Here is a 14209-nt window from a genome sequence, read left to right on the forward strand (position 1 = left end):
GCTCACAGAAGGACGAGATATGGGCCTTGTGGTTCGATCGCTACAGGTTCAGCAGCCCCGAGGAGCTCGACTATCGCTGAACAATGAATTGGTCAAGCAGCCTCAAATGCTACTTGATGTCCTGTCGGCGTCTTCTCAGCGTGTTTTAGTTGCCTCAAGTAGAAGAGTCTCTCAAAGAATGTGTCGATCGTCCTAGTATTGACGAAGATCCCGTCACTGAAATTTTTGTTAAAAATCGTAAAAATATGAGACAAAAGATGGCTAGATAATACGCCAAAAAAACTCAGTCAAGTAACACTGAGAATAAGCTAAATGTATTCTCCGTAGCGATGTTCTAAAAACCGTCTCGTCTCGTATCAGTTTCGACAGCACAGAGAATTTGCCACATCATCAGACAGGAAGTATCCGAGACCAATAATAGCTCATCAAAACTTGTTTTTCTTAAGATCACCTTGCGTTCGCTCTAAAAGTGGTTCGATGAGAAGATTTTAACAGATTTTAGAGTTTCGTCAAAATGCCGAAAACGCCGGTCACACGGCTATTTACAGATGTGCGCACATTGCAATACAGTAAGGTTTAGCTGTTTTGCGTGACCATGCTTGTGACGCAGTCCGGGCCTACGACATACTAAAGTGCACAAGCACCTGGCTCAAAAACAAGGATCCATGACAAACAGACACTTTATTCTAAACCGAAAGAAAAAAAGCACTGCACACAAACTAGGCCTCTGCCTGGGTCTCCTCGAATTCCTCCTCGTCCTCAGGGGTGGCCTCCTGTTACTGTTGGTATTCTGACACCAGTTCGTTCAAGTTGGACTCGGCCTCGGTGAACTCAAACTCGTCCATGCCCTCTCCGGTGTACCAGTGCAGAAAGGCCTTGCGGCGGAACATAGCTGCAAAAAAATAATATATCAAGCAGGCGGGGTCACACTCCTAGAACTGTCCGCGAAAATGCGCTGTACCAGAAAATCGACAGCAATGGGTACCTACAATGAAAGCACGTGCTTTTAAGAAGCACTTTCAAATCAAACACGATGGTCACCTGTAAACTGCTCGGAGATCCGCTTGAAAAGCTCTTGAATGGCTGTGCTGTTCCCAATGAAAGTAGCAGACATCTTCAGACCTCGAGGCGGTATGTCACAGACTGCTGTCTTACGTTGTTCGGGATCCATTCAACGAAGTAACTCGAGTCCTTGTTCTGGATGTTGACCATCTGGTCATCGATTTCCCGCATGCTCATTCGGCCTCTGAAGACTGCAGCAACTGTCAGGTAACGACCGTGGCGGGGGTCGCAAGCAGCCATCATGTTTTTGGCATCGAACATCTGTTGCGTCAGCTCTGGCACAGTCAGAGCCCGGTACTGCTGGCAGCCGCGAGACGTGAGTGGAGCAAAGCCAGTCATGAAGAAGTGGAGGCGAGGGAAGGGCACCATGTTAACGGCCAGCTTGCGAAGATCAGCATTCAGCTGCCCAGGAAATCTGTGAGGAATGGGACGGTGCTTGATTAGAAGCCCGCTTAATTCAAAAGGGGAGAGAGAATTTACAGAGGTATGTTGGGCGCTCTTGTTTGGGAGCAGTCAGAACAAGATTGTGGTAAGATTATAAAGCAGCTACAATGGTCAGTGGAGGCATCTTGTAGAATGTCGCGATTTTTGCCGCTGTTCGTTCAAAGCTTTTGAATATCGGGTCATCAAATTTTAAATTCAGTTCTCTTCACGCCAGTGCAGAGAACGAAGCCCAATGAAAGAACGAACTCATAGAAATTTCAGAAGTGACATAGTTTACACTTTGCCAGTCTGTTCTAGAGAACATTGAAACTGCATGCCTGGTATTTGCCTCAGCCAAATTACAACGGCGGAGAAACAAACCAGCTCCAGTAAGGTAACAAGATTTCTTCTGTTGCTGTTTCCATTCATTGGCAAACTCACAAAAAATAAAAATGGATTCTTCACATGGACACTGCTTCGTATCCAGCTTCAAAGGTTATACAAATTACTACATTAGGAGAACATCGATGGGTATTAACTTCACCGGTCTGCCGGTTGTCGTGGCACTTTAAAATTAAGTGATAGTTCTGCAGGCCCTAAAACACCATCCCCCAACAATGGCAACCAGTATTCCATACTGACTGCTCAGCACGCTAATGTGGTACTCTGCTCCCAACTTCCTCAGAAAGTGCCACTATTTATCGAAGAAAAACTTCCATACCAAAACGTGGGAATGTGTATTCCCTTTTCCCGAAGAGAAAACGGGGATAACTGATTCCACTGTACGTGAGGCTTTATATGAAGGTCCTGTACGCTAGGATTAAGGAGCTGAACGAGATAAATGTGCGCTTTATAAAGGAGAAACAGTTCAAAAAGCATTCTCCACTGACACACACCTAAATTATTTCCAAGAGATTTGAGATGTTTGCTTTTTGAACAGAGTAGTTTTTCATCATTTACAGCGCGAGGCCTTAATTTACCTTTTCGCCTCATGAGTTTCTGAGGTACAGTGGTGAAACACGGACATTTTATTCCCAATGTGTGCAATCGCATGCCGTAGATTAGGCGCCGCTCCATTATTCCCGACGGCAGCCGCCTTCTCGTTATTGCCGCCGTTGCCAAATTCACTTTCTTTGAAGTGTTTTTCAAAGCTTCCTTGAGCAGCTGCTTGGCTGGCTATAGCAGGTGCGGTGTTTGTTAGTTTTTATGCGGACGGTGAGGGTGCTTTTATTTGCTTTCTTGCTCGTCATTGTATTTTCTTAAAATATTGCCACCACATGCACTTTATACATGGAGATTAGCTGTAGTGTATTACTCTAAATATTTTGTAAAAGACCTTGGCGACCGCAGTCTTTGCAGTGCTTGTTCCATAATGAACCGATCACTACCGTCGGAACTAACAATTCGGCGGATGGTGTCGACCTCTTTGGGCTCTTTATGAACATGCATGAGGCGCTTAAGTGACCCCTTGAATGAAGCTGCGAAATACTTACCTCAGGCATGTGGTCACACCAGACATCGTTGCAGAAACCAAGTGGTTAAGGTCTCCGTAGGTGGGAGTCGTGAGCTTAAGCGTCCGGAAGCAGATGTCGTAGAGTGCTTCGTTGTCGATGCAGTAGGTATCGTCGGTGTTCTCCACAAGCTGATGCACTGACAAAGTAGCATTGTAGGGCTCGACGACAGTGTCCGAAACCTAGTGGTAGCCGCAGGAAGTGAATGAGAACTTTGTGCATAACTACTAATCAAAATTCAAGGAAGACGCCTTATAAAGCAAGACCAAAATGTCATGTTTGATTTGCTTCAAAGATGCTGAAGTTGGCTCCTGCAGATAATGTCACACACCTTTGGAGAGGGCACTACACTGTAGGTGTTCATGATGCGATCGGGGTACTCTTCACGGATCTTCGAGATGAGCAGTGTGCCCATGCCAGATCCAGTACCACCGCCCAGGGAGTGGGTCAGCTGGAATCCCTGCAGGCAGTCACAGGATTCCGCTTCCTTGCGCACAACGTCGAGCACCGAGTCCACCAGTTCAGCACCCTCGGTGTAGTGGCCCTTGGCCCAGTTGTTGCCAGCGCCACTCTGACCTGAAGGGGCGGGTTGTGAAAGGCGTATACTTGCACAAACTGTATCCTGAAGAAAATCAGTACTGGAATATGCAATAAAGGAAAGCCACTCAGAGACAGAGAACTCCTCGAGGCACTCCTTGTAAAAATAGAGGGTGATGGCTGCGTTGTGAGTAGACGCATGGCCTGGACAAGATTATCATTCGTCATCATTTGCAAAACGCGGCACCTACAAAGCCATAACCTTCATCGCCTTCTCGGTGTGGCGGAGATCTCGGAAGGTTATTTTGAAATAAGAGATGCTTTTCGGGATTTGATAAAAGAAATTAATGTTGTCGCACGAAGGGGTAGCATATCTGTAGGGGACCACGAGATTCCGATTCGCATCTGTCTAGGGTCAGATTTGAAATTTTTGCTTGTTGTTCAGGGTCTTCAGTCTGCTGCATCACACTATCCTTGTCCATTTTGTCGAGCAAACCCACAGACAAGGTGCTCAGTTCTGACAAGTAACAGGAGCTTTAATGAGCCTCCTTTGATCCGCACTCTTGAGAACATGAAAGCTGATTGCTGCGCAGAGGCGAACGGGATGAAAAACGTGCCATTGTTTAACTTCGACTCTGATTTAATATTTCCTGATGTATTGCACATGAAGTTAAGTATAGTTAACCGCCTTGTATATGGATTGCTTTCAGAAGCAGAAGACAGAGATTACCGTGAAAAAGTCCGCAACCCACGTTGCATGACCATACACGTTCAGGACATCGTTGACGACGTAAATAACTGTGGGATTAAATTTCACGTCTGGGAAACCAATGAAGGAAACAAGGGAAAAACATTCATGTCGGTATCGGGGGGGATTGTGAGCGCCTGCTAAAGGCTTTGCCTGAAAAACTGGCCGGGAAATTGCACCCTCATACAGAGGAAAAAACTTTGCTCCTTTGAAACCTCACAATTCTTTCCCACGTTCTTAGAATTAGGAGCCCAAGGTTGCAAAGCCAATGGTGGCGATAGAGTTAAGCCATACATTCATATTCTCGCGCACCACGCTCCCGCAAAGCACGAAAGGTTCAAGTGCCAAGGGTTAGAGGAAAAAAACGACGTGCTAAAGCATCTACACCATGAGAAGTCTAACATGTGGAATGCACCCGCTGACGCTCTCAAGCTGGCGAAAAGGCTTGAAGTGAGCGAGAATATCAGACTAAGCCGTGCATATAAAAAGCGGGACCAAGAGTATTGGTTTGAGGGACTTATTCAAGAGACACGGGCGAAGAGGCTACGCTGTGCAGATGAAAAAGTGAGCGAAGGAAACTGTCTACAAAATGTGGACGACATGGATGAAGGAGAATTGCGCACGGAGCTTCGGGCTATGGGAATGTCGACGAAAGTCAAATCAATAGAAAAACTTCGCAACCTTGTAAGAAAAGAAAGAGAAAAGCAATGATCGTAGCCATAGGAGGAGATAACAGTTATGTGGTGAGATGTGCCTTTTAGTTTTGCGTGTTTCCTCCTATATTTATAGTGCTGTGTTGTACCTCTAGTTTAGAAAGTGCATCACTGCTTGAAGATGAAGAGTACTGTTCCTGATGCCTTATGTGACCTGCTTCTAAAGGAGTGTTCGGTGTGTACTAAAAATAGTGTATTTGTATTATGTGACTGTTGACCTGCCATATATGCCCTGAGCAATTTTTTGGTGTAATATAAATGTGATATGTGTGTTTTGTAAGTATTGCAGTTGTCACTTTTAAAATGATATGTTGGCTTGTCTTTTGCGTAAGAAAATTCTTTTATGTAAACAAACCATGGATAACCGATTTATAACGCAATCAGTACAGCTAGAAAAAGTACTTGGGGAGGGGGTGCTTTGAAAATGAACATGCACACACGCCTTTAAGTTCTGGGGGGCAGTAGGAAAAAATTTTGCAGCGAATTTAAGAAAACTGATTGGTCGTATCGGGCGTAGATCATATGATACTGGCATCAAGTGCACAATGCGCACAAACAGGCTCGAGAAAAGTGACGACAGCAGTACTACGCACATTCAATGCCATCATTTATGTTCATTTGTATGTCCTTCTTTGCTGACACATTTTGTTTGGCAACCGATTAAAAGTTTGCCTTGTTCTTTATTCTTTTCGCAAAGTATTGCTTCTTTTGTATGCCATGTTACTGTGAAGTGTGTTTAGTTATATTCATATTCATTACGTTCGGAGTGCATCGTTCTGGTTGTACATGTAACATAAACACAAGGTAATGACGCTTTGTGATTCTGACTGTTCACATTTTGTTTCCAAATGTTGTATAAAAAGTGTATAATAATATATTTTATGTCGGCAATATAGCCCCTGTCCTTGCCTTTTTGCGGGGAAGTTATAACCCCTTCCGCACCAGCTATCAGATATTGTGACAAGTGCAAGTTTATTGACAGCGACGCCGTGTAAATAGACCTATTACATTTGCTCGATTTCCTCCCCAAAGGTGCATAGGAGAAAAGAAATATAACCTCCAGTGCTTCGAATATTACTGTAAACGTAACAGATCACTTCCCATGAGTGTTATCGTTACGAAGGCTTCCCCTTCATTCATGGTAATTTGCTGACATTGTGCTTTCCCCTACGTGCTATAGACATCCCCGCCTGCTATAATGACATCCCCGCCTATTTGATATTCTCATTAACTTTGTAATATAGAATGCAATTAATTTAGAGTCTGGTTATTTTTGTTGCGCTGTACCTCTCTATTACAATTGTATTTGGTTTGGTTTACCAAACGCTGCTGCTTCCAAAGTAAGCGATAGTATTGTTCAGTGCAGTATAATTAGTTTTTCACCTCACCACGGAAATCAAAGCTGCTGCAGGCAGAGTAACCTGGGAACTGGGAAAAGCTACGATGAAATTATACAAATTAGTTCCATTACAGGCTATGAGGGACAGCGCACTGGAGCGCTTCGAACTAATTCGACCCCCCGGGGATAAACAGCCGCAGCGTTGTTGCATTTCGCGTACGCTGAAATGTGGGCATAGCGGCTGGGTCCTGAGCCGGCCTTACATCACCCGGCACCCTGTGCAAGACTTTTCCACCCCCCAACCGCCCACCCCTCTCCCTCTCTTTGAATGTATTTGTGGGGGTGTTTCTCTTGATTTTTATTGGCCGTCCTAACGGGGGGCACTTCTAGTTTTCATTCTTTTAACAGTCTCAGTGTAGTATTTGTACTGGCGTGGGCAGGACACTTAGTTGTTTTTTATTTTTCTTCCCCCCTCTAATTTATACCCCTTGACATCCTGTGATCTTGCTGTTGGCGGTCAATTTTTTAGACGTTTTCATAGCATTTTGAAGAAGATGAATCTTAAAAGCATGCTGCTTGCGATAACGCAACTCATCTATTATACTGGTGAAAAAGAAAACTTTATTGCTTAAAATGATTACAGCCCAGCCTCAAAGGACAGATGGAAACGTTCTTCAAAGGAGGCTGTCAAGACAGTTGCTTCAGACGATTGATATGACACCGCGACTAACCCTGTTAATCCGTGGTTAGCCCTCTTGCACCTGGCGGCCCCTTGCGATGTCACTCTGGGAGGTGCGGGAAAATTAAATGCGATATCATGACAATCGGCCGACGAAGCAGCGTAGCAGCGACTGCCAGCGTTGCAAATTGCGACAGCCACCATATTTACCATTTATATATACCGTTATGAAATGCTTCCTTGATGACGTCCATGTAAAAGTGCTTTTTCGTAGCCCAGAAGTGGACACAATTAAATTCATCAATTTGTTTGCAAAAATGGAAAAAGTTGGCGGTATCTTGCGGTATCTTTAAAAGCGAAGTTTCGTACCTCAAAAGCGAAGCCTCACTTTTTCAGTTGTGTTACACAGGATGGATCCCGGCAATACATCATGCATGCATTTTACAGAAGTCAGAATGAAAGAACAGCAAAAAAAGTCGCCAATAGCTGCAGCAATAAAAGTATGAATAGTGATCATGCGTGAAATTTTTCATTCATGCATTCATACTAATATATTTTCTATAGAAACGAGCACATTTATTAAAATTAGTTGACCAAAACAAAAGGTTCTGAACCAAGGTTAGAACTCTAAGTGCAAACTCGAGTCACCATATTCGGACAACGCTAGAGTCACAAATTTTAAAGCATTACAGGTGAACGTGACAGTAACAACCTGAACGTCTATCTAGACGCTATTTGCTTCTAGACTCCAAATTTTGTGTTCTGCCCGAAAACAGCTGAACAGCTTCAGAATGTATCTGAGTAAAGCTATATCAAATTTTCTTAAATAAGTATTAAAAGAATAAACTTAAACATTTATATCCGCGAATACTTTTTGATGTCGGCCGTTTGAATGCCGCTACGCTCCTTAAAAGCAACAAGAATAGCTAAAATTCAGGCGAGCTAGCCCTCATACCCTAATATACCATGATCACACGCCCCAATAAACTTTTTTGATAATAGCAAAGGGCTGACAATTTGCAAATTTGCTCCACGACAAGCATATATGAACAGCCGCGAATATTTTATGTAGCTGCGTTAATGCATGGTCATCGTAACAACTTTCTTTATTTAAAGCTCCGGTCGAGACACTGGGTTCGAGATCTGACATGTGTTCTTGTCTGCAAGGCAAAAGTCACCCGATAAAAAGGTAAGCGTCGAATTGGACGTAACTTCAGCAGTCCGAACCACTTCTGCAGCGTAGCTCGGTGCCGGGCGCCATCTTTCATATTTTAGGCAATATCACGTTTCAATTAAAAGGCTTTAGGAAGCTTCTTGATCAAAGCTATGCCAGATCGTTTCACACCATTTTAAACACCATATATTTTGGTACCTAAAACCGGGAAGCATTTTCGATATCTATCTGTGTTACGGTGCTATACAGTTTCAAAGTCTGGAAAAATGCCAAAACTTTGGCCCCCTCCCGTAGGCAGCATCGTATAATATTCAAACGCGCTGGGAAGCTCGTGTATTAATAGCACAGGACAGAAACTTCGGCACATTCCTCAGCTAAGTGTATATTATACAAATCCCCGAAGCATTTTTGTAGGTGATTTTGTTCACGTTTTACGATTTTTTTTTGTACCCCTTAACATTCAGTTACGCTCCCTGTTGCCGCCACTGCCGGTAGATGGCACAAGTAGTAGATGTCCCAGAAAGCTGGCCATGAAAGAAAGCCATGCCCTGGGCGGAAAAAACAATACTTATGCTGCGTGGTGCAGGTAGCGAGAAGAGAGATAAACAACGCTCAACACAGTTGAAGTTAACAGCTTGCGGAAGTTCCCGATAATGCGACGGGTGAAAGAAGTTAAAAATATATGTTCGCGTCTGCAAACAATTCAACAAGTCGTGGCTCGCATTGTACTCGGCTACAGAACACAATCTCTCCAGCGAGTCCCTACGTAAAACGGGTGACAAATGACATTAACACAGGGGAGGGAGAACCGCCAGCTGTGCTCATTTCCTGTGTTATATCTGTCTGTAATATTTTGTTTTATGTCGGATTGTCCCCGCAGACGGCCGCCTCCCTTTTTTGTGTAATGCGCCACCTATGCGTTTTGCTGAGTGATGTGATGTTGTGTCAAAGGCGGATGGAATTTTTTTTGTAGCGAGAGCTACGCTAGACTATAGCCAGCGGCCCATTTCGGGTAAGCGTGTCTAGTCACTGCTGCGCATGAGCCACTAGTTGCACCGAGCCGTAGGTGTTCCGCCACTGCGTCGCGCCACACCTTTCCTTAAAATCGATTTTCAAGTTTTCTTTTTCTTGTTTCCATCCCGCCTTTATCCATTCGATCTAGTGTCCACCGAGACATATGAGACAGTTGCTGCTCCATTTCCTTTCGTCAAAACAAAAAAAAAATGAGCCGCCGGCGCTCATTTGGTGCATTGGTGTTGACAACGTAGAGCCCGCTCATTTTTACGAAATTGAAAGGCGCACACCTGGCTACCTGGGTCAGTGGACACCTCACTTTCGCTTTCGTGTAACGTGGCGTTGGCATGCAACTGCAAAAAATTAATGTGGATTAGCTCAGTTAATCTAGGGAATACAAAGCGAAAGGTGTCGGCGTTCACTGTGTTCTTGGCGTTGACAATGTTCTAGACGACGATGGAGTTGTACAAAGGAAGGGCGCATAACTGGCTGCCTGAATATGCGGACGCCTCATTCGTGATTTGATGCACGTGGCAGTGGTGGGAGAAAGATGTGGCCTGAATGCAATAGCGCTGACAGCGTTGTGGCTGACATGCGGCACTGCAGCAATAGCTAGGCCGCTGCGTTCGTTTGCTGATCAAGATCTCGCGATCAACCATTAACTGCGTGCCACCTCCCAGGGTGGCAGGGAGGGCGCGCTGCCTATCCAGTGTGGGGAACGCAATCAAAGCAGTCTTTTGCAGTTGGAAACCAGCGCCACGTGCATGAAAGCGAGATTTAGGTCTCCACTGACCCACGGAGCCGGTTGTGCTCCGCGGTGGCTCAGTGGTTAGGGCGCTCGGCTACTGATCCGGTGTTCCCGGGTTCGAACCCGACCGCGGCGGCTGCATTTTTATGGTGGAAAAACGCTAAGGCGCCCGCATCTTGTGCGATGTCAGTGCACGTGAAAGATCCCCAAGTGGTCGAAATTATTCCGGAGCCCTCCACTACGGCACCTCTTCTTTCACTCCCTCGTTTATCCCTTCCCTTACGACTCGGTTCAGGTGTCCAACGATATACGGGACAGATACTGCGCAATTTCCTTTCCCCCAAAACCAATTATTACATTAATTATTACGTCTATCCTTTCGTGAAAATGAGCGGCCTTTTCAAAGTTGTCAACGCCAATGAACTATGAACACCGTCGGCTGACTAGTTTTGTTTGGTATTTGAGGAAAGGAAATGACACAGTAACCGTCTCACATATAAGGGTGGACACCCAAACCGCGCCGTAAAGGAAGCGATAAAGGAGGGAGGGAAAGAAAAAAGAGAAAACTGAAAATTGAAAGTTGGATTTTGAGGAAAGGCGTGGCGCTGCGCAGCGGCGGACACCTGTGGCTCGATGCTACTAGTGGCTCATGCTCAGTAGTGACTAGGGAACGAGAAAGAAATATGCGCGGTGAGCCGCACGTTGTGACGTTATGTGCTTCCTCGGAGCACCGCCACGGCGAAATCCCAAATTTGCGGCCAGTAAAGCCTTCACTTTAAAACCCCATTTGATTGCCTTCCGCACTTTTGATATGCAGCGCGTTCACCCTGCCTCTGTGGCAGGTTGCAGTTGATGATCGCGAGAGGTTGATCACCCAATGAACGCTGCGGCCTATTACTGCAGTGCCGCGTGTCTACCACTAAGTTATCAGTGCTAATGTATGCAGAAACCCGCCGCGATGACTCAGGGGTTAAGGCGCTCAGCTACTGCTCCGGAGTTCCCGGGTTCGAACCCAACCGTGGCGGCTGCGTTTTTACTGAGGCAAAACGCTAAGGCGCCCGTAAGTTGTGCGATTTCAGTGCACGTTAAAGATCCCCAGGTGGTCGACATTCTTCGGAGCCCTCCACTACGGCACCTCTTTCTTCCTTCTTCACTCCCACCCTTATCCCTTCCCTTACAGCGCGGTTCAGGTGTCCAACGATATATGAGACAGATACTGCGCCGTTTCCTTTCCCCAAAAACCAATTATTATTAATGTATGCAGCCCACATGTCTTCACCATCGTCACGTACCTAGAAGAGCGAGTGAAGCGTCCACTGACCAGGGGAGCCAGTTTACGCACTTCCTTAAGCGTCTAGAACGGTGTCCACGTCAATGAACACATTGAACGCCGACAGCTTTTGCCTTGTATATCCTCTATTCCAATTTTATTTTCGAAATGGCCCATGTATTCCCTTTTTCGTAATAAGCTCTTTTCACGGCGCACTACATTCTTGATGAACCACCAAGCTTGCGTCTCAATCTTGGCGGCCTAGGTTTCGCAAGGAACTGATGAGAATGTCCATAGATCAAACGCGAAGTATTTGATTGCGTGGCTGTATTAAACTGACTGCCACTCGGACTGGATTATACTGAGCGAGGATTCGCTGTGCGTACAGAGATGTGGGTACAAATTTAGCCAGTTGTGCGCTTTAAAGATTAGTCTATACTGTGCGCTCTTGTGGGTGTGTTTATGTACTAGGTTTTAAGCCGAGAAGCCCCTTACCGAACACAAAGTTATCCGGCCGGAAGAGTGGTCCATACGGTCCCGAGCGGACGGCATCCACGGTTCCCGGCTCCAAGTCAACCAGAATGGCCCGAGGCACGTATTTACCTCCTCAAACAAAAAACAAATATCACTTAGCGGCAACAAAGATACCGTGTAGTTATTACAAGTACCTGCGTCACAAGAAAGCCAGTTAAAGAAATGAAAATGGAGCGCGCCAACTGTAGGTGTCATAGCAAATAAAAGCGGCACTACTAGGTCCTTGCGCCACCTCCCGGCCTTCAAACAGGAGATCCAGTTATATTTAATAATAAAATATTTAAATATCTTTCAGCAGAAAAACAGAAGGTGAAATGTTGATAGATAAATTGAGGTGGATCAAAATGATGTCACTACATTAACGTCCTGTTGCGACTCCTGTTTCGCTTCTGTTTCGTATTACTAAACTTACGGTGTCCTATATGGGATTAACATTCCGAATACTGTACATGGGCTGTCATCAACGCAGTAGTGCCGGCCTCTGGATAAATTTGCACCACCTCGGGTTTTTTTACGCGCAATAAGATCGCAGAACACACGGCTCTTTATGATCTCGCCTTCATAGAAATGCGTCCGCCGAATCATGGATGTCATGATCGAGCCCCTTCCAAATGAAGCACAGCGGCGGTATTAGCAAAGATAGAGTTAAAAACTCCTTACAAACTCACTGCAGCAAGAGGAAACGTAGTACAGGGGAGACGTGCTATGTCCTCGTCAAACCTGACGAGGGAATTCAGAACCCGGGTTCGAACCCTACCGCGGCGGCTGCGTTTTTATGGAGGAAAAACGCTAAGGCGCCCGTGTGCTTTGCGATGTCAGTGCACGTTAAAGATCCCCAGTTGATCAAAATTATTCCGAAGCCCTCCACTACGGCATCTCTCTTCCGTTCTTCTTTCACTCCCACCTTTATCCCTTCCCTCGCGGCGCGGCTCAAGTGTCCGCCGATATATGAGACCGACACTGCGCCATTTCCTTCCCCCAAAGCCAATTAATATTATTATTATTAAAACTCATTCGCGTTGTGAACATTCATTGCCTATGAGAAAAAAGCCTTTGGTCAAGAACCTTCAAGCTAATCCCTGCGGGACTTGTGGCAATGCAACCTGAAAAGCTGCAATGGCCTAACATAACATGCCGCAAACAGAAGAGGTCACTAGACGTTGCACTTTGACCTAACTAGATTTGCGCGATCGGTTGTAGAATTTAAAGCTTGATGAGCAAAGGCCTGCCGTTGAAGAAGCTCCATTGACAGGCCAGATATCAACTTAACAGCACAAACAGCGCTATTAAGGCAGGACCGAGAATAAGGGACAACCATACACACAGCGTTCGGTTTTGTCTTTCGCTTGCTGTTTCTGTTGAAGTCATGTGCCAAACGGCCCGGCAAATTTCCGTAATGCTTAGCAGTGCGAAACAGCCGCAAGGCAACATCAACTCGACGGGGAAGCTTCAAAGTGAAATTATCAACCGAAATACAGCCAGACGCGTACCCGAGGCCTCATTGTAGTAGACATTGATGCGCTCCAACTGAAGATCCGAATTGCCATGGTACGCCCCGCTTCGATCGATGCCATGCTCATCGGAAATCACCTCCCAAAAGTGCAGACGGGAAAAGATTTCAGTAATCAGAGTGGCGTCACATCGCGCAGTGGCGGCAGTCAAAGCATATTTAGAGGCTGTAATTCACAGCGAAAGCAACATAACTGCTACAGTTCTACTTGTCATCTGGTTTTTGTAGTCGACTCGTCAACTGCCATCGATTCTCACCCGCCATGTGTCTTTCTGATGGCGGAAACCCGGCAGGGCCTAAGATCACTTGAGGCCTTTTAATTGCATCATACGCGAAAACTAGGTCGTGCGAAAAAAAAATTCCGGCAAAGAATCCTCGCCGATCGCTTTGCGGCAGTCATTTGCCATAAAACTGTTCCATGTCACCTCTCCGCCAAGACCGATTGTCTCGAATTTTTTTACAACCGGGAATAAAGTCTGAGCTATATGCCATAAAACAACAACAATATCTCAACGCTCTCAAAGCGCGAGCAGTAATTAAAAGGTCAGAGCGAAAGGAGTGGTCAAGAACAAGAGATTCGATGAGCATTAGCTAGGGCTCAACATTGTCCAACGCAAAGAGGCCACAACTTAGAACGAAAGCAGTACGTCCGGTAAAAGCCGCGACTGCTTCACAGGCAATTGCTTTCGCCCGTATCCTGAAACGAGATTCTAGTACGTGGCGTTTAGGACGCAACGTAATCACCAACGTAAAACGCGCCGGGACCGGCACTGGGACCGAATGGCAACCGCGATCCCCTGAGCCGTGAAATAACCCACGAGGTGGTAGAGGTGGCTTACCTTCGCCCCAATCTGGTTGCCACACTGGCCTGTCTGGATGTGAACTATCTCGCGCATGTTCGATGCAACTCCGAGACTAAGCTGTCAAGATGCCGACTGCCTGCCTGC

The 14209-nt window shown here is 45.8% G+C and overlaps 1 pseudogene; it reads right to left on the reverse strand.

Moving 5' to 3' along the window:
- Positions 1–729: 729 nt before the first annotated feature.
- LOC144112542 (tubulin beta-1 chain-like) lies at positions 730–14209 on the reverse strand (annotated as a pseudogene).

Source organism: Amblyomma americanum, unplaced genomic scaffold (genome assembly GCF_052857255.1).
Source record: "Amblyomma americanum isolate KBUSLIRL-KWMA unplaced genomic scaffold, ASM5285725v1 scaffold_407, whole genome shotgun sequence".
Classification (NCBI taxonomy): Eukaryota; Metazoa; Arthropoda; class Arachnida; order Ixodida; family Ixodidae; genus Amblyomma; species Amblyomma americanum.